The sequence below is a fragment of the Lepidochelys kempii genome, chromosome 18 (assembly GCF_965140265.1).
Source record: "Lepidochelys kempii isolate rLepKem1 chromosome 18, rLepKem1.hap2, whole genome shotgun sequence".
In the NCBI taxonomy this organism is placed as follows: Eukaryota; Metazoa; Chordata; order Testudines; family Cheloniidae; genus Lepidochelys; species Lepidochelys kempii.
Genome location: NC_133273.1, coordinates 5,511,488 through 5,530,092, shown reverse-complemented (window position 1 = coordinate 5,530,092; position 18,605 = coordinate 5,511,488).

Genomic DNA, 18,605 nt, shown 5'->3' with positions numbered 1-18,605 from the left:
TGCTTTTCCCAGCCACAGCCCTCTCCAGGGCTGCTTTTATTATTGGCTCCCCAGGCGCAGCCCTCTCCCAGGGCTGTTTTAACCCCTTCAGGGCCGGAGCAGGATGACCACCCTGCTACAAGGCGCCACAGGGCGTTTTCTCCCGGCCACCCCTCGGCGATGACACATGCCCAGAGTGGAATGCTGGAGCACAGCGTTCAGACTTTATGTTCATAAGAATACATCCATCAAGTGGTGACAGGGCCAATCAATCCAGCGGCTGCTCTGGAACAGTCCTCGGGCAGGGAGCAGCAGTACCTGCCAGCTAGGCAGACCACTGCTCAGCTGCAGGATGGATTAGGGGACAGGTTGACAGTGGATGATGCCCCCTGCGCACACCAATTGAAACTGAACTACTGTGGGTGCAGGGCTGCCTACAATCTGCCAGGGGAGACGGGGACCCAATACAGTGCAAGGGCAGCCTCTCAGCAGGGGCTTCCCACCTGCGACCCTCGGGGTTCTGAGCAGTGGCCTGCAGGGCAGCTGTGCGAAGGGGAACTGTGACAGGTTTGCTCTACTCACCACTGGCTGGCACCACCTTCTCGAGCTTCTGGGGATTAGCTGGGTCAGGCCAATGCCCCTTCCAGCAGGCACACCCCATCAGTGTCTCCTCTGCAGCCCCTCACTCTCTCTCAGAAACCAGTGTCATCTTCGCAGCTCTGCCCTCTGGCCAGGTGACTATTGGGGTTTCCCCTTCTGGGGGGAGAGTATATCAAGGTTCACGGTCTCAGGCAGTCTTCTGCTTCACTTCGGGTGACCAGGCATCCAGTTTTCAACCAGAACACCCAGTCGAAAAGGGACCTGGTCAGCACTGCCGACCAGGCCATTAAAAGTCTGTTTGGCAGTGCTGTGGCACTAAGGCAGGCTAGTCCCTACCTGTCCAGGCTGGTGCTGTGCCCTAGAAGTGGCCAGCGGGTCTGGCTCCTAAGCGGGGGTCCACAGGGCTCTGGGAGCTCCCCCAGCCTGAGCACCAACTCTGCATTCCCATTGGTTGGGAACTGGCCAATGGGAGCTGGGGGGGTGGTGCCTGTAGGCAAGAGCGGCACATGGAACCTCGTGGTCCCCCTGCCTAGGACCTAGACCTGCTGGCTGCTTCCGGGGCATGTGCAGCGTGGTGCCACGACAGGCAGGGATCCTGCCTTTATTGCATTCCAGTTCTCTGGCTCCCAATCCGCACATAGGTACAGTACAGTGAGAAGTTATTTAAAAACTTTGTTCACTATACAAAATGTTCTTCTGACCCTAAAGGGCCAGACATGTTACCAGGTCAATATTAGTTTGGATCTTACCCAAAATACCATGCTGCCAGCCAATCCTTTAGCATCTAACACTAAAGGTTTATTATAAAAGAAAAGAACATAAAGAGAGTTGTTGAAAGGTAAAGCAATCAGATACATACAGAGACTTCAAAGTCCATACATCAGGTCCTTAGCAGTATTGGTGAGTTTGCTGACTTGAAAGTCCCTCTGCAACACCTCCAAAACTTGGATGGGTCAGTCAGTCCTTTGTTCAGAGCTTCAGTTTGTAGAAAAGTTACTCCAGGGGTAAGAAGCAGGAATGAAGACAAAATGGAGAAGATGCAGCTGCCTTTTATATTCTTTTGTCATGTGGCATGTACTTCCTTTTCCCAAACACAAGCTTCGCAGCACATGGCATGGAAAAGCCTTAGGAGTTCTCTGTCCACAGGCATGCCCCTACGTCTTGCTGTGTCATAAGGTGTATCCCCTGGCTCCTTTCCATGGGTTCATTGTACCACTGATGACCCTTGATGGGCCATCTAACAGGCAACGCAGTGCTGACGCCAACCTGTCTGGGGGTGTCACTCAGAAACACAGCACAAGTTTGGAAATACAGATATACCCTACATATCTGTAACTCATAATACAAAGGTGATACAAATATATAAACAAGATCATAATACTTGGCAAATCATAACATTTTCACTGACACCTTATATGGCATATCTGGCATGATTCATTGCAATTTTATAATACTGGTATTAATAATAATATAGAGTGTTTCACAATTCCCTACAGCGTCATAGACTCCTACTGGCAACAGACACTTGTGAAAAAGTTCACATGTCCTGAAAATGTCACTCATTTTAGTCCAAATGTTCATGTCTCTAAAAATGTACATCTGGAGATGCATTATTTATTATTTGCTTTAAAAGTTTGGGTCAATCAGTCAGGGAATAACAACACGTGACTGGTGACCAATCACCAACAATGACCAGCGAGCAGTTGATGAACAGCACAAAAAGGGCCAGCTTCCTCCAGGACACAACTGACTTTCTGCTGGGGTCCTCCAGAAACTCAACAAACATTATCCTTGTTATACACCAATGCCCCACACAGTGACGGCATCGCTACCTTCCTCAAATATTTACAAGATAATGGACAATCCCCAGATATCTACCCTAAACACATTGCCAAACTCATCCATTCCATCCTCAGCCACAAAAATTTTACATTCAACAACAAACATTTTGTCCAAACCATGGGAACAGCCATGGGTTCGAGGATGGTTCCCCAACACGCCAACCTTGAAGAAGAATTTCTGGATGAATGCACCACAAAACCAATGATATACCTAAGATACATCAATGATATTTTCATCCTCTGGACAAACAACCTAAACTCCTTCATAGATTTCCACCGCAACTTCAACCACCACCACCCATCCATTAAACTCTCTCTAGAACATTCCTAGACCAGCATCAACTTCCAGGACATTATCAGCTTCAACAATGGAACCCTACAGACTATATATAAGAAACACGTGGATCATCAAACCTACCTTCACAGATCCAGTAACCACCACTAAACACACCAATAAAACTGTTCTCTACAGCCAGATACCACAGAATATGCTCCAAGGAGAAAGTCAGGTATATACACCATAACACACTGCACCAAACAAGGACACTCTACCAGAGATATAGATCACTTCATGGAACAGGCCACCCAAATACTCTGAGAAAATGCGCTTCAATACAGAAATAAAACTTTCTCCAACAGAACACCCCTAATTGTCACCTGCCACTTCATCCTGGAACCCAGATTGGGTATCAGCAAACAATTATACCCCATACTCAATGCGGACCACACCCTGAAAGAAATCTTTCCTGAACCCCCTCTTCCGGCCTTCAAACAATCCCTGCAACCTCTCCCAACTCATCATCACAAGTAGGTTCCCCCATAGGCCAGGACACACCAACTCAAAGTAGTATGCCATGCTGCGAGAACAGCGGATGCAAAACCTGTAGACATATCTTCACTGCTATGATGATCAACACAACCCCCCACAACACACTGTCAAGATTCATGGTTCTTACACATGCCTATCACAACATGAAGTGTACCTCAGCCAGTGCACTAAATATCTCAATAATAACTATGTGGGTGAAACCAGACAATTACTATGGTCTCAAATAAATTCACACAGAAAAATGAGAAAAGACTAAAACACCATATCACCGGTGGGTGAACACTTTTCACAAAGTGATCACTTCATATCTGACCTCTCAGTCCTTGTCCTCAAAGGAAACCTGCACAACACCTTCAAAAGACGAATCTGAGAGCTTAAATACATAACTTTGCTAGATACTAAAAATCACGGCCTGAATAGAGACACTGGATTTATGGCTTATTACAACAATCTATAATCCACTAAACTCCACCCCCAAGCTTTTTTCCTCCCCACCTATGGCTGGAGAGGTGTCAACGGGCCACTTCACCTTAAATGGTCCCTTGAAATATGTATTATCTATTCCACCTTGTATTTAGCTATGACACTGAATACATTTCCCAGACCTGAAGAAGAGCTCTGTGTAAGCTCGAAAGCTTGTCTCTCTTACCAATAGAAGTTGGTCCAATAATATATATTGCCTCATCCACCTTGTCTCTCTAAAGCCCAGAGATACTCAGCTACAGGGAAGAGTCTGGAATAAACATAATTAAAAACCACAAAAAGAAGCTGACAATGTCTCTAAGGTGATCTATCCCTACACATAGCCTTCTATATATCTATCAGAGATGGTCAAAGAACATAAGAATGGCCATACTGCATCAGACCAATGGTCCACCTAGCCCATTATCCTGTCTTCTGACAGTGGCCAATGCCAGGTGCTTCACAGGGAATGAACAGAACAGGTAATCATCAAGTGATCCAGACAGAGGCTAGGGACACTCAGAGCATGGGGTTGCATCCCTACTCATCCTGGCTAATAGCCATTGATGGACCTATCCTCCATGAACTTATCTAGTTCTTTTTTCGAACACTGTTATAGTTTTGGCCTTCACAACATCCCCTGCCAAAGAGTTCCACAGGTTGACTCTTGGAACTCCATGGAACTCTTGGACTCCATGGGAAAATGTGTTTTTGTTAAAATCAAAACGTTTTGTGGGAATGTGTTGATTTTGAAAATTTTTTGACCAGTCTAAACAAAGTGTTTCAACTTTCCCATTTGGATTCTTTCTGTTTAAACTTTTGTATTACATTAAATGTTAATTTTAATATTACATATATAGGTAAGGTCTTATACTAGCAGTGGAAAAGTTAATAAGCTCATGGCAGAAGGAGGACATGCTCATTTGGGGCAGCACTTGGGCCTAAAGCTGCCAGCTCAGCTGTTAGATTTGCATTACATACTTGTTGTGTCCCAGGGTTAGGGTGAGACATCATTACAGTGCCTCACCATGAGACCATGTCATCAAGAAACATCATCATGCTGCGACATAGGTGATAACTTCACAACACAATGCTCAGATCAAAGTAACCTTCAGGAAACCTCCAGCAGTGGCTAATAAGGGAAGCTAAAATCAGGATCATCTCACTGAATTCAGGCTGAGGTGATCTGAGAGGCCTTGCTGGTGACTAACTCTGGTGCCCTCTTCCGAGAACGTCAAAAGGGCTTTCTCTAGATCTGTGCCAATGCTCAGCTACAAGTGAAAGATACTGTGCCAGTGGATTCTGAGGGCACCATGCAACGTAGGCTGGGAGATGTAGAAGGAGACATCAGTCAACACTGAATTCACTGAAAGAATAGAAACAAGGGATTGCAGAGAATTTTCAAAGCTTAGCTACGTCTGGGCCTGCTCCCCAAGGCATGACTGTTGTGCACCTTGGAGCCAGGGGTCTCACCCTGACTATGCAGAACCCTGTTGCTACCACATAATTGGCACTTTTTCACAGTGTTGTTGCCGGCACCCAGTGCCGAGAGGCTAGACAACAGCTGGAGTTGGTTCGCTACCCGGTGTGCTACACCCAATAATCACAACGGGGTGGAGAAGCAGAAAAGTTTATTTGCAGCTGCAAAAGGGTACAGGGAGAACAGAATCTCAAATCCTGCACCCAGAGCAGGAAGTTACACAGGCTTTTATACATCCTTTTTCCCAGCATACTTGTCCAATAGCAAGCTGCCCCAAGTATCCATATAGCCAGCCAATCCAGTTCCCAGCTAGTTCCCTTGTTCTCTGTATCATTTGTTAAACCATACATAAAGCTGCTTTATTCAGCATTGTTCTTCCATATCTCCCCTGTTTGGCCTTGCTTAGTTTCAGGCAGTCTGACTCTGCAACATATTGTTGCAGATCCTCAGCATAACTGCTGCGAGTGCCTCCAGGCGGGGGGGGCCAAGGACACTTGGGCCTAGTACGCAGAGCTTCTGCGAATGCCTCCAGGCCGGAGGGGGGGGGGCAAGGACACCTGGGCCTAGTGCGAGGGGGCTTCATTGACACTCATGGTCTTCCATCCCCTCGAGTTACCTAGTGGCCATGCCCCAGTGTCCCCAACAGTGTTAACAGCTGGCATCTGAGAGTCCCAGCTGCCCCCACATCAGGGAAGCAAGATAAGAGAGGAGACTGTCTCTTCCCTCTGGAAGATAAATGCCTCCAGATTGTAGCCACTTGAGAGGTCCAGTGAAATTCATCAGTTTTGACTTGAAATGAAAGCTGTAATAAATCTTCACATTGAATAGAAGATCAAAGGCAGATCATTAGAGCTCCTGGATTCCCCTCTGAGATTGCATCCCAACACTGCCTTACTGCCAGCCTTTCTGGTGTCCAGAACCACCCTCCTCGAAAGCAGCGCTGATACGCAAGACAAAAGGACAATTTCCTCTGAACAGGCCCAGCCTAAGTCAACCCCCTGGCCACTCCCCCTTCTTCCTCTCCCCTTCCACAGGCAGCCTGCTTGCTGTAAACCACTTACTTTAAATGGCTCCCCCAGGAAGTCCTCACTACAAACTGCAGCTTCACCTGGTCTTGAGATTGGAGAGCTAATAAGGGCTGGAATGGCATAGTCCTTCTGCAGACTGGGTTCACATTGCAACAGACCTTTCCTTCCCTGTCCTGCAAGGACGCACACTGCTGCACTCTGGCCATTTCCCCCCACATGAGAAACGTCCCTTTCCTGAGGATTCAAGTCCCACAGCCTCATGGAATGGGTAATGTGCAACACAGTGGCGAGCCCCTGCCCCTCTAGCACACTCTGGGGAGTGACGTAACTTAGCATTGCCTTCCCAGCTCAGGGCTTTGGTCCTTCGTGACCGAGTCTTGCCACCAGCAGGCACCACCAGCTAGTGATTCAGCAGAAGGAGAAAATTACTCATAATGCAACTGCAGTTCTTCACATGGAAGAAATTCCTCCCCTGACTCTATTGGGAACAGCCGATGCCCAGTTGATTATCCTTCTTCCATTACTGGGGAGTGAGGCTGCGAGTGACTGGCGCTCGCCACTATATTATTACAGTGATGCCAGCCCCGGAGGCCAAAAAATCATGAGACTGGCCCCAAAACAATGGGATTTTTTAAAGAAATATCTTGGGTATTCATCTGTCTTCTGATGTTTGAATCCCCCTGCCCGGCGTAGCGCAAGAGGCTAGTGGCACTTCCCAAGCTCCCAAATATACTAAGGTGATCTTGGGCCCTGCTGCAAAAGCTGTCACCCTACATCTGCCCAGTCCTTCAATTAATTCTGCACCCAGCCCCCCTGCAAGCTCTGCCCCCTGTCTCCCATCATTCTGCCCCAGCACCCGCAGTGAGACCATCCTGTTCACATTGCTCACAGAAGGGAAGGGAGAAGGGGGGGGAAGAGCCGTCCTAACATGCTGGATTCCTTAGCTCCCTCCTCCCATCCTGGGAGGACAGCCCATCCTAGGATGGAGCCCTGCCTGCTCTCCGCCACTGCTCTGATTGGCTGCTCTTCCCGAGGAGGTCGGGGGGGCAGGCAGCCAATCAGAGGGGTTTTCCTCAAGCCAGGTTAAATTCAGAAGGTGATAGAGTGTCTCCATCTGGCCAGAGAGCCCAGAGGGCATGACGAGCTGGCAGCTGTGCTGTCATCAGCCTAGAGGGTGGCACTGTGGGGCTGATCCTAATCAGAGATGGCCCTCGGCCATGGTGCTCGGAGGTGAGTTTCTCCAGGTCGCGTCGGTGTTTGAGCCAATCTCGGCTGGGCCTGTGTTATCACGAAACGCGCGGGGAGCTTCTCTCACTGGGGATGAGTCCCCTGTGAGATCAAGTTCCCTCAAGGCAGCTACACGGTACAAATGCTGTTGAGCTGGCAGCTGCAGGGTGACTCTGGTATAGGAGCAGCTCTTCTTGTGCAGCTGGTCCAGAAATGTGGGACTCAGACTGATCAGCATGTTCATGGCATTCAGTGCATCAAGAGAGGGACGTGAAGGGCAGCTCTTCCTCCCTCCACACCAGGAATAGCCCTCTGCCACTGGCAACGCAGAGACACAGAGACCTGGGAGTGCATCTGCACCGTGCTCAGCCCACATCGGGATCTCAATACCTGGAGAGAAAGATACCGAAAATAAAGCACAGCAGCAGACTTAGCAAAAACAAAAAGTAGCACGTGTGTGTGTCTGTGTGAGTGTGTGCATGTGTACACGCTCGTGTGTGCACACGTGTAGGTGTGGTGTGCATGTTAATATATATGTGTAGAATTGAGTTACAAATCAAGTGAAAGGAAGAAAAAAACTATTTCAATTGCTGTGGGTGAAAAGTCAAAGCTACATTGTTAAAAACGCAGGAAATGTTTGATTCCTCCTCCCCTCCCCCCCCCCCCGCCCCAGTTTAAGGCATGCTGATCTTTTCCAATGCCCAGAGTTAGCTCCCATTGTTTGTTACTGGAACAAGCTGACAGGCATCATCAAATTCTCCCTCAGTCAGCGCCTGTCTGTCCAGCTGCTTCCCTCTGGGCTCCGACATGACAGAGCCGGGGCAGGTTCATTCCACCTCTGGCCAGAGGGGCTAGAACAGGCAGCCACATATAGGGGAAGGGCTTCTGTGTGCTGATCAGGATTCAGAATGAGGATGGAAAGGTGGTTTAACTCTGTAGCAAATGAGCTCCTTTGAGGGACATTGGAGTAATTAGCATTATTGGTGAGAGGTTTCCTTTGCAGGAGGAACCGACGTCAGCTGTTACTGAGCTTAACCTTAGAAACACAGGGTGAAATTTAACCCTTGTGTAATAGGTCCATTAACCTCAGTGGAGTTACCCCAAGCATAGGACTTGACCCACTGATCCCATTTTTATTGAGGACCAAATTCAGAGGGGATTCAAAGGGTGTAAAGCAGTAAGTGGGCATAACTGTCGCAGAAAAGGACAGATGAGCAGGTTGTAACAGGAAAAACAAGCACTAGGAGGGTGTGAGACGGTGTAAATCAAAGTGTCCGTGGGACTGTGGGATCAGTTGCCCTATCTGACATCCTGCTGCTGGTGACTGTTCCTGCTACAAAGCTACCGTTCCCTACGTGAAGTATGTGATGCTTCTCTTAAAGCCCCAGCTCCTAGAGTCAGGGGACTACAGGAGAATCTCAGTTTGCATACTTTTAAACGTGAGTTTCTAGCCCTCCTGGTTCCAGAGACAAGCTTGACAAATGTTACACCTAAAGGCTCAAGAGCCAGAAGGCAGAGAAAAAAAGTCATAGGACTTGGAAGGGAACTCGAGAGGTCATAGTCCAGTCCCCTGCAGGACTAAGTATTATCTAGACCATCCCTGACAGGTGTTTGTTTAACCTGCTCTTAAAAATCCCCAATGATGGAGATTCCACAACCTCCCTAGGCAATTTCTTCCATTTCTTAACCACCCCGACAGTTAGAAAGTTTTTCCTAATGTCCAACCTAAACCCCCCTTGTTGCAATTTAAGCCCATTGCTTCTTGTTCTATCCTCAGAGGTTAACAAGAACAATTTTTCTCCCTCCTCCTTATAACAACTTTTTATGTACTTGAAAACTGTTATCCTGTCCCCCTTAGTCTTCTCTTCTCCAGACTAAACAAACCCAATTTTTACAATCTTCTCTCATAGGTCTAGAAAACATGACCTATAATCATTTCTGTTGCTCTTCTCTGGACTTTCTCCAATTTGTCCCCATCTTTCCTGAAATGTGGCACCCAGAGCTGGACACAATACTCCAGTTGAGGCCTAATCAGTGTGGAGTAGAGCGGAAGAATCACTTCTCGTGTTTTGCTTACAACACTCCTGCTAATACATCCCAGAATGATGTTCCATTTTTTTGTAACAGTGTTACACTGTTGACTTGTATTTAGCTTGTGATCTACTCTAAGCTCCAGGTACCTTTCTGCAGTACTCCTTCCTAGGCAGTCATTTCCCATTGTGCATGTATGCAGTGATTGTTCCTTCCTGTCCTCATTGAATTTCACCTTATTTACTTCAGCCCATTTCTCCCAACATTGGTTTTAAAACCATGAGATTTTAAAAAAAAAAATATATCAATCTCTTGAATTTGGGGGCCTGTCTCGTGGTTTTTGAATGCCTGGGTTGACCATGCAGTGTGTGGGACACACTGCAGAGAAAGGGCTGTGTAAGTTTCCGTCACCTCTGACGTTCGCCCAGAAGGTCTCCTAGTAGCATCAGCGGATCTTTAAGCAAAGCCGATGCCTGGTGTGTGCATGCCCTTGAAACTGCTCAGTCAGATCAAACCTGAGCCATTCGCGGGTCCCCTCCCTTCTTTCCCCAGCTGCCTGGCAAATCCTTCAGAGTGAAAGGGGAGCTGAATCCCTGAGTGGTTTTATGAAACAGGAAACTGAGATGAGCCCCCTTGGCATGTGGATAATCACAACATCCCAGCCGCCTGGCCCAAGGCCCTGGCACATGCACGCCGGGGAGATGAGCTCAGGAACTGTCACCACTTCAGTGCTTGGATCCAGCAAAAAACAAACTTTTTGTTTCAGGTGGTGGTAGTTAAAACATGTGGCTTTGATCTCAAGTAAAGCTTTTATCACAGAGACTTCAGCCCTGGTGAGCGGAGAGGATAATCTTCCTTGCACACAAAAGGTCACATCTCTGCATGGGTCACGGGAGGGAGGATTTCACTCGAGTGAAAATGGTTTTCTCAGGGGCTCTCACCCAGAGTCCAGCTGGCAGCAGCTCCCAGCAAAAGCCTTTTATGAGCTCACTTACTGCCTCAGACTCTCCACGCCACTTCCTTTCATGTGCAAAGGGGGGGAAAATCTACAAAAAGTTCAAGTAGTGCAGGCTCAGAGGCTTTGCACGTTGGTATCACCGGGAGCCACCCTTAATAACAGGCAGGGCAAGAGCCCCTGGCCAGTCGCTCCCATTCCTCCTCTCTGCTCAGAAGACAGGCTGCTCTGCTTAGCTCTTGTAATGCTCGGTGGACTCCAGGGACAGTCAGCACCAGAGGCCTTGGACCATTGCTCTGGGATACGCCGGCCTGACCGGGCAGAGTAACCCTGACAAAGCCAGCGCAGTTGCTGTGGCTTTAGCCCTGTGTGGCTGTGATCTGGAGCCGGCCGTGATAACAGAGGCTCCTGGCCCAGCCGATGAGAATAGCGACGCTTCACCAGCAAAACAGCTCAGCCCTTCCCTCTCGGTGCTGACCGCAGCACAGGGGCAAGGGAGTGCGAGGGAGACAGGGTTTGAGCACCCCACAGTTCATCACCTTGGTGAGCTGGTAGCCAGCAGTGTCTAGAACAAAGCCTCCCCCACTGCGGTGTCTGCATTAGCCATGGCTCCCGGGACCTGCAGGCAGAATCCAGCTAAGAGGGGAAATGAGGGAAGCTAGGGGGCCTCACGGCATCACAGCATAGGAGGGAGGTCCAGGAAGGGACATACTCAGCACGAGGATCCACAGGTAGGGCCAGCCAGGTGAAGCTAAGGTATCTCTGTGGCTAGAGAAGGGGTTCAGATTTCTCACTCCTTTGGGGCAGGAGGCCCCATCCTGAGAGGGCAGGTTTATGGAGAAGTCACTATTATCACAACAGGCTCCAATTTCCTCACCCAGGAGCCGGGCTGCTGGCAGCTAGACATGGGGTTGAGGGGGGAGGTGGGGGTGTCAGCCCTCAGAGCTGGAAGGAGCCACAAGGGTCACTCAGGTTGGACACAAACATTGCACATACCTGCGGGGGGCAGGAGAAGAGACCGGCCGGTGTCCAAGAGGAGAGCAGCTAATGAGACAGGGCTGGCGGATAATGAGGTTTGACCCCTAGGGAGGAGCTTGTGGGCGTGTGGGACAAGGTACCATGCGGGGATTCTTCGTGATGGGAGTCCTGGGCAGGAGAGGTCATGGGGTGGGAAAGGGAGCCTGCCTGTTTTATAAAAGAGCCTCCAAAAGCGGGGCATGGAAGAGACAGCTGGGTGGGGCAGGGGGGATCTATTGAGTTAGAAATACTAACAGAACTGTAGCTCCCAGCTCCGAGCCAGGCTAAAGGTCAGGGTATGTTAACAGAGATTCAAGAGGCTGAGTTTTGCACTTAAAGCAGAGAGTCCATCTCTGTTATGTGTGAAAAACAGAGTCTCCCCCTCAAACATACAGCACTTACGCCATGGGCCCCAAACATACTGGCACATCAGTCATTTAAAAAGGAGTATTTAAGAGTTTGGGAGGGGGAGTCGGGGTGAATCGAACCTGTTTCCATATCCCTTTCACCAAATCGTTACTGAATTGTGAGATTTAACAATTGCCTCCCTTCCAGATTTCAGCCAATGCTAAAGCACAGGGCTATTTTTAAAGTTTATTACTGTGTTGAATCTAAAATTACTACTGTACGTTATTCATGTATTTCAGTGCCGCAATGATGGGCGAATGTTTTAACCCTTGAATAGATCTCAGATGAAATGGAGGTTCCAGCATCTCAGCTTTTGTTAAAACAATCTGTGTTTTTGTGCCCTATGACTGAGAAGATAATCATAGAATATTAGGGTTGGACGGGACCTCAGGAGGTCATCTAGTCCAACCTCCTGCTCAAAGCAGGACCAATCCCCAACTAAATCATCCCAGCCAGGGCTTTGTCAAGCCTGACCTTTAAAATTTCTAAGGAAGGAGATTCCACCACCTCCCTAGGTAAAGCATTCCAGTGTTTCACCACCCTCCTAGTGAAAGTTTTTCCTAATGTCCAACCTAAACCTCCCCCACTGCAACTTGAGACCATTACTCCTTGTTCTGTCATCTGCTACCACTGAGAACAGTCTAGAGCCATCCTCTTTGGAACCCCCTTTCAGGTAGTTGAAAGCAGCTATCAAATCCCCCCTCATTCTTCTCTTCCGTAGACTAAACATCCCCAGTTCCCTCAGCCTCTCCTCATAACTCATGTGTTCCAGTCCCCTAATCATTTTTGTTGCCCTCTGCTGGACATTTTCCAATTTTTCCACACCCTTCTTGTCGTGTGGGGCCCAAAACTGGACACAGTACTCCAGATGAGGCTTCACCAATGTCAAATAGAGGGAAACGATCACATCCCTCAATCTGCTTATACAGCCCAAAATGCCATTGGCCTTCTTGGTAACAAGGGCACACTGCTGGCTCATATCCAGCTTCTCATCCACTGTAACCCCTAGGTCGTTTTCCGCAGAACTGCTGCCTAGCCATTCGGTCCCTAGTCTGTAGCGGTGCATGGGATTCTTCCGTCCTAAGTGCAGGACTCTGCACTTGTCCTTGTTGAACCTCATCAGATTTCTTTTGGCCCAATCCTCTAATTTGTCTAGGTCCCTCTGTATCCTATCCCTGCCCTCCAGCGTATCTACCACTCCTCCCAATTTAGTGTCATCTGCAAATTTGCTGAGGGTGCAATCCACACCATCCTCCAGATCATTTAGGAAGATATTGAACAAAACCGGCCCCAGGACCAACCTTTGGGGCACTCCACTTGATACCGGCTGCCAACTAGACATGGAGCCATTGATCACTACCCATTGAGCCCGACAATCTAGCCAGCTTTCTATCCACCTTATAGTCCATTCATCCAGCCCATACTTCTTTAACTTGCTGGCAAGAATACTGTGGGAGACCGTGTCAAAAGCTTTGCTAAAGTCAAGGAACAACATGTCCACTGCTTTCCCCTCATCCACAGAGCCAGTTATCTCGTTATAGAAGGCAATTAGATTAGTCAGGCATGACTTGCCCTTGGTGAATCCATGTGGACTGTTCCTGATCACTTTCCTCTCCTCTAAGTGCTTCAGAATTGATTCCTTGAGGACCTGCTCCATGATTTTTCCAGGGACTGAGGTGAGGCTGACTGGCCTCTAGTTTCCAGGATCCTCCTTCTCCCCTTTTTTAAAGATGGGCACTACATTAGCCTTTTTCCAGTCGTCCGGGACCTCCCCGATCGCCATGAGTTCTCAAAGATAATGGTCAGTGGCTCTGCAATCACATCCGCCAACTCCTTTAGCACGCTCGGATGCAGCGCATCTGGCCCATGGACTTGTGCTCATCCAGCTTTTCTAAATAGTCCCAAACCACTTCTTTCTTCACAGAGGGCTGGTCACCTGCTCCCCATGCTGTGCTGCCCAGTGCAGTAGTCTGGGAGCTGACCTTGTTCGTGAAGACAGAGGCAAAAAAAGCATTGAGTACATTAGCATTTTCCACATCCTCGGTCACTAGGTTGCCTCCCTCATTCAGTAAGGGGACCACACTTTACTTGACTTTCTTCTTGTTGCTAACATACCCGAAGAAACCCTGCATGTTACTCTTAACATCTCTTGCTAGCTGCAACTCCAGGTGTGATTTGGTCTTCCTGATTTCACTCCTGCATGCCCGAGCAATATTTTTATATTCTTCCCTGGTCCTTTGTCCAATCTTCCACTTCTTGTAAGGTTCTTTTTTGTGTTTAAGATCAGCAAGGATTTCACTGTTAAGCCAAGCTGGTCACCTGCCATATTTACTGTTCTTTCTACACATCGGGATGGTTTGTCCCTGTAACCTCAATAAGGATTCTTTAAAATACAGCCAGCTCTCCTGGACTCCTTTCTCCATCATGTTATTCTCCCAGGGGATCCTGAGATAATCCTGAGTCCATAACACATTTGTGCACAAACATCTTTCTGGCACCGTAGGGAGAATGCTGGGAGGGCATTAGTGTGGTGGAAGGTGGGGATAGCAGTAAGCAAATGCTTGGAGAGTGGTTTCGAATTGAGTCTGAATGCTGTCTTCAGAGATGATTGCTGGGCTTTGCAGTGTTTGTGGCTTTATAAGGAAATACATTCCAGCCACGCGACGCCCAATGAATTCAAGACTTATTTTGTGCAGGAATAACCACAGCGGGGTGATGACCCATCACCATCATCTGGACGAGCAACATATTGTCAAGCTGGACCTGCTTTTCAGAGCAGCTTCGCTTGGTGCCGCCAAGAGAGAAGGCGAGTGGGACTCTGGCTAGGCAACTCCAGTGTGGGGCTGATAGCAGCCCCAAGCTCCGCTGGCCGTGTGGTTGTCTCTGCACCGTTAGGCCAGATACCAACAAGTGCACGGAGATGCCCTGAGAGAACACGAGGAGGAGGAGCTCTGAGTGGGCAGATTTGGAAGCTGGTGAACAGATGGCAGAAGGGCTAAGTTAAAACAACTTGTCAAAGCGTGGAATGAGTCTGCAGGCAAAGAGAGACTCCATGTTCCAGGCACAGATGGAGCATGTGCCTACAAGCAGCAGCTATTGCACTATGGGGAGGGAAGTCAGAGAAGGGCACTCATTTGGGGGAAAGTGCATCCCACTTGGGAGGGAAGAACTGGACGGGAGCCTAAACAGTCCTGGCTAGGGTGCAAGCCTGGCATACAGGAGAGAGACACAGACCCATGAATGACCCCAGCACCATTCCCTCGCCAAGGAGAAGTAGGGAGGCTGCACAGGTCCGTGTGGGGCCCCAGCCCAGACAGGGTCATCACAGAGGATGGGAAACAGCAGGGCATTTTTTGGCTTCAGCCTGCCCTGTAGAAAAGAGAGGGACAGGCCTGGTCCCAAATGCACAGTCCCCAGGAAATAGGCGTGCCTGGAGCAGAGCTGGCTCTGAAGAGGAAGCCAAGGAACTAGGCCCCTCGAGAGGCCTGAGGCCAGCTTGTCCCCAGGGGTGAAATAGCAGAGATGTGGATGAGGAAAGCAACAGCCTCAGCAACAGCAGCTCCTCTGGGGCCACTAACATGGAGCCAAAGGAGAGTCTCAGCATCCCTGAGCTGGCAGCCTCCCTCCAGGGCTGGGGACACACCTGCTGAGAGAAGAGGGTGAAATTGCATCCTCCACCCCACAGTGGTGAGAGCTGCATATGCCCCTCCCTCTGGGGGGGTGGGAGATGGCTCCTTCCCACAGTGTTACCCCATCAGACCCTGCAGGGATTTCCCACATACATCACCACGGACCCTACTTGAGTGACCCCCTCTGCACGCTGCCCCTGCCCCAGACCGGGGCTTGTATCAGCACTGCTGCTGCGGGAGCTGGGCTCTCCAAGTGGCTGGGCAGTTCTGGGGAGCAGCCCTCCTCCCCTGCCCCTCCCCACAGCTGTGCACATTTGTGTTCACCACCCCAAGTTCACTGCACTCCTGTGATGCTATTGGAAGCCTCAGAAAGCCACCCCCCTAGCAAGGAGCCCCACCTCCCCAAGAAGATCAGCACTCAGAAAGTCCCTCTGCAGGCCGTCCCCCATAGGAGGATGGGTTAGGGCAGCAGTTCTCAAACTTTTGTACTGGTGACCCCTTTCACATAGGAAGCCTCTGAGTGCGACCCCCCTTATAAATTAAAAACATGTTTTTATATATTTCACACCCTTATAAATGCTGAAGGCAAAGTGGGTTTGGGGTAGAGGCTGACAGTTTGCGATCCCCCATGTAATAGCCTTGTGACCCCCTGAGGAGTCCCGACTCCCAGTCTGAGATCCCGTGCATTAGGGATAGGCCAGTGAGGGGCCCACCTGGCCTCCCATTGACAAAGGTGCAGGCCAGCTCCTCCGTCGTGATGGGATGATGCACTGCAATGGCCTCCCTGGAAAAGCATTTGGTGTCTTTACAGTGTCTACAGTGGGGGATTGTCAGGGGACCAGGTCGTAAGCGGTCTGGCATAGTGGTCAGAGCAGGAGTCAGGCCTACTGGTTGGAGCAGGAGGTGTAGCCATGTAGTAATCATAGCAGTAGTCAGAAGATAAAGGGGGTAAGGAATTGATAGCAGGAATGCAAGAGACCCATAGATGTAGACCTGTCAGAACAGCTTAAGCAGTTAGTATGAGTATATGGCCTTCTAGCCTGAGTAGGAGTAGATGCTCAATAACTCAGCATAAGTAAGTAAACTAACAGTGACCTAAAGCCTCAAGATGGCATAAGACTTTGTTTATGGTTTTGTAATAATCACAAGTGTTGCAAACTGCTGGTCGGTAAATGCAAGAAGGCAGGTTGTAGTACAGTAGAGTACTTTTGGTGAGGAATATCAGCAGATTCTCCACCGCAGATAACCACAGTAATCCAGTTGATGTATATATTAATACACTTAATTTCATTAATATACTAAGCTATAGAGTAAGGACACCCCAATGTAATGAGGTTGAGAAAGTTAAGATATGGTCAAGGAAGGAAGAGCTATGCATACATATGCATGAGGATCATCAAGGTCTATAAAATGCCTGGTCTTAGGTACAGCTGTTGGAGTTCTTCATCACCATGCCAGAGCATCTGTCTCAACCTCTAGAGCTCTCCCCAAGGACAGAGCAAGTATATACCTGTAAAGGTGCTGGTCACTGACAGTGTTATATTACATCATCATAGTTGTGTAACCCTTCTGCCAGGTGGAGTCGGCAGCAACAAGGGCTGGGTTCAATAGTCAGGGATCCATCTTAACAATACAACACAGAACCGGCTCAAGCCCCCTCAAGCCCCCTCAGGTTTCTCAGTAACCTGAGAAAATGAAACACCACCCCTTGGCACCTCCACAAGGCAATACTTCCCTCTCACAAGCACAGAGCATGTGTATAGCAAAGAAAAGTTTAATAAAAAGGAGGGAAGTTACCCGGAATTAATTTGGGAAAATACCGCAAGCAGGATTCATAAACATAAAACCATGAGCCAACCTCCCTCCCCTCCAGAATATGTTGGCCAGTGTCTTTTGCCTCCAACAACCAAAAGTTCCTTTAACGTGTCCCTCCCTCATCCCTCCACCACACCCCACTCACAGTTGTTGTCCTTAGTCAGTGAAGACCCAGAGTTCAGAGGTGCTGCTGTGTGAATTCACCTCCCATCCCGGCTGAAGCGGGAGGCACCTTGCTCGCTCCATTGTCTGGGTGCTTGCTCTGGTGTCAGCTGCCCTGCTGGGTGACTGGCGACTTGCCGCTCTGCTCACCACCCGCCACTCCACCATCGGCCGCTCTGCTCCGCCAACTGCCCTGTGGTCATCAGCGATGCACACTGTCACCTTCTGCTGCCACCTGCCTCTCTACTATAACCTCTGCAGGTTGGTTTCTTGAGGTTCCACCCGACTCTCAGTCATTGTCAGCTCTTAGTGGGGGAACCTCATTGCTGAAGCAGGCTGGACACAAATGCTGTCCCACAACTGATGATTTCAGCTCTAGTAATCACTTAATAAAACAAAAAAACTCCGAATAGAACCTTAATTATCTGTATCTTTGACCAGTGGGGAGGGGCACGTTAAACCATGCCTAGGACTCAGGCAGAGCCCACACCTCCCAGCAGGAACACCTGTCCCCACCCCCTCGAACCCTTCCCAGGCCTCTGGCATCTGAGCCCCCTGCTTAGCGAATTCAGTTCAGTTGAGGGTGACCCCCTCAATCAGGACAGGCCAAGCACAATTCTGCTGCCCTTTACTCCTACAACATTTCATTACCCCTGCACTCAGTACTACAGTGATTTGTAACCCAGCACCAGCCAAAGTTGATCACTTTGCCAACACAGATCTGTCTGGCTCACACCTAAGCGGAGTGGGTGTGTCATGTAAATAAAGTCTGGCCCTGAAGCCTTTCCCCCCCGCAGCTCATCACTAGCTGTCAGGGGAGAGCTCGTTCAAATCTTGCTTAGACTTATTTGGATTGTTTTATTTATTGGACTAATGATTGTAATAATAAAACTGTTACAGTTACAGAAGATCTTCCCTGAGTGTCAGTGTGTTTGTCACTGCTGTGCCCTGCATGGCTCCCAAAGCAGCAATTCTGACAATACTGGGTCTGCTCTTGGGACAAGAACCTACCAAATTACAGTGTCCTAACTGGGAAAACTAAAATCAATCATGACAGGTTTCAGAGTAACAGCCGTGTTAGTCTGTATTCGCAAAAAGAAAAGGCATACTTGTGGCACCTTAGAGACTAACCAATTTATTTG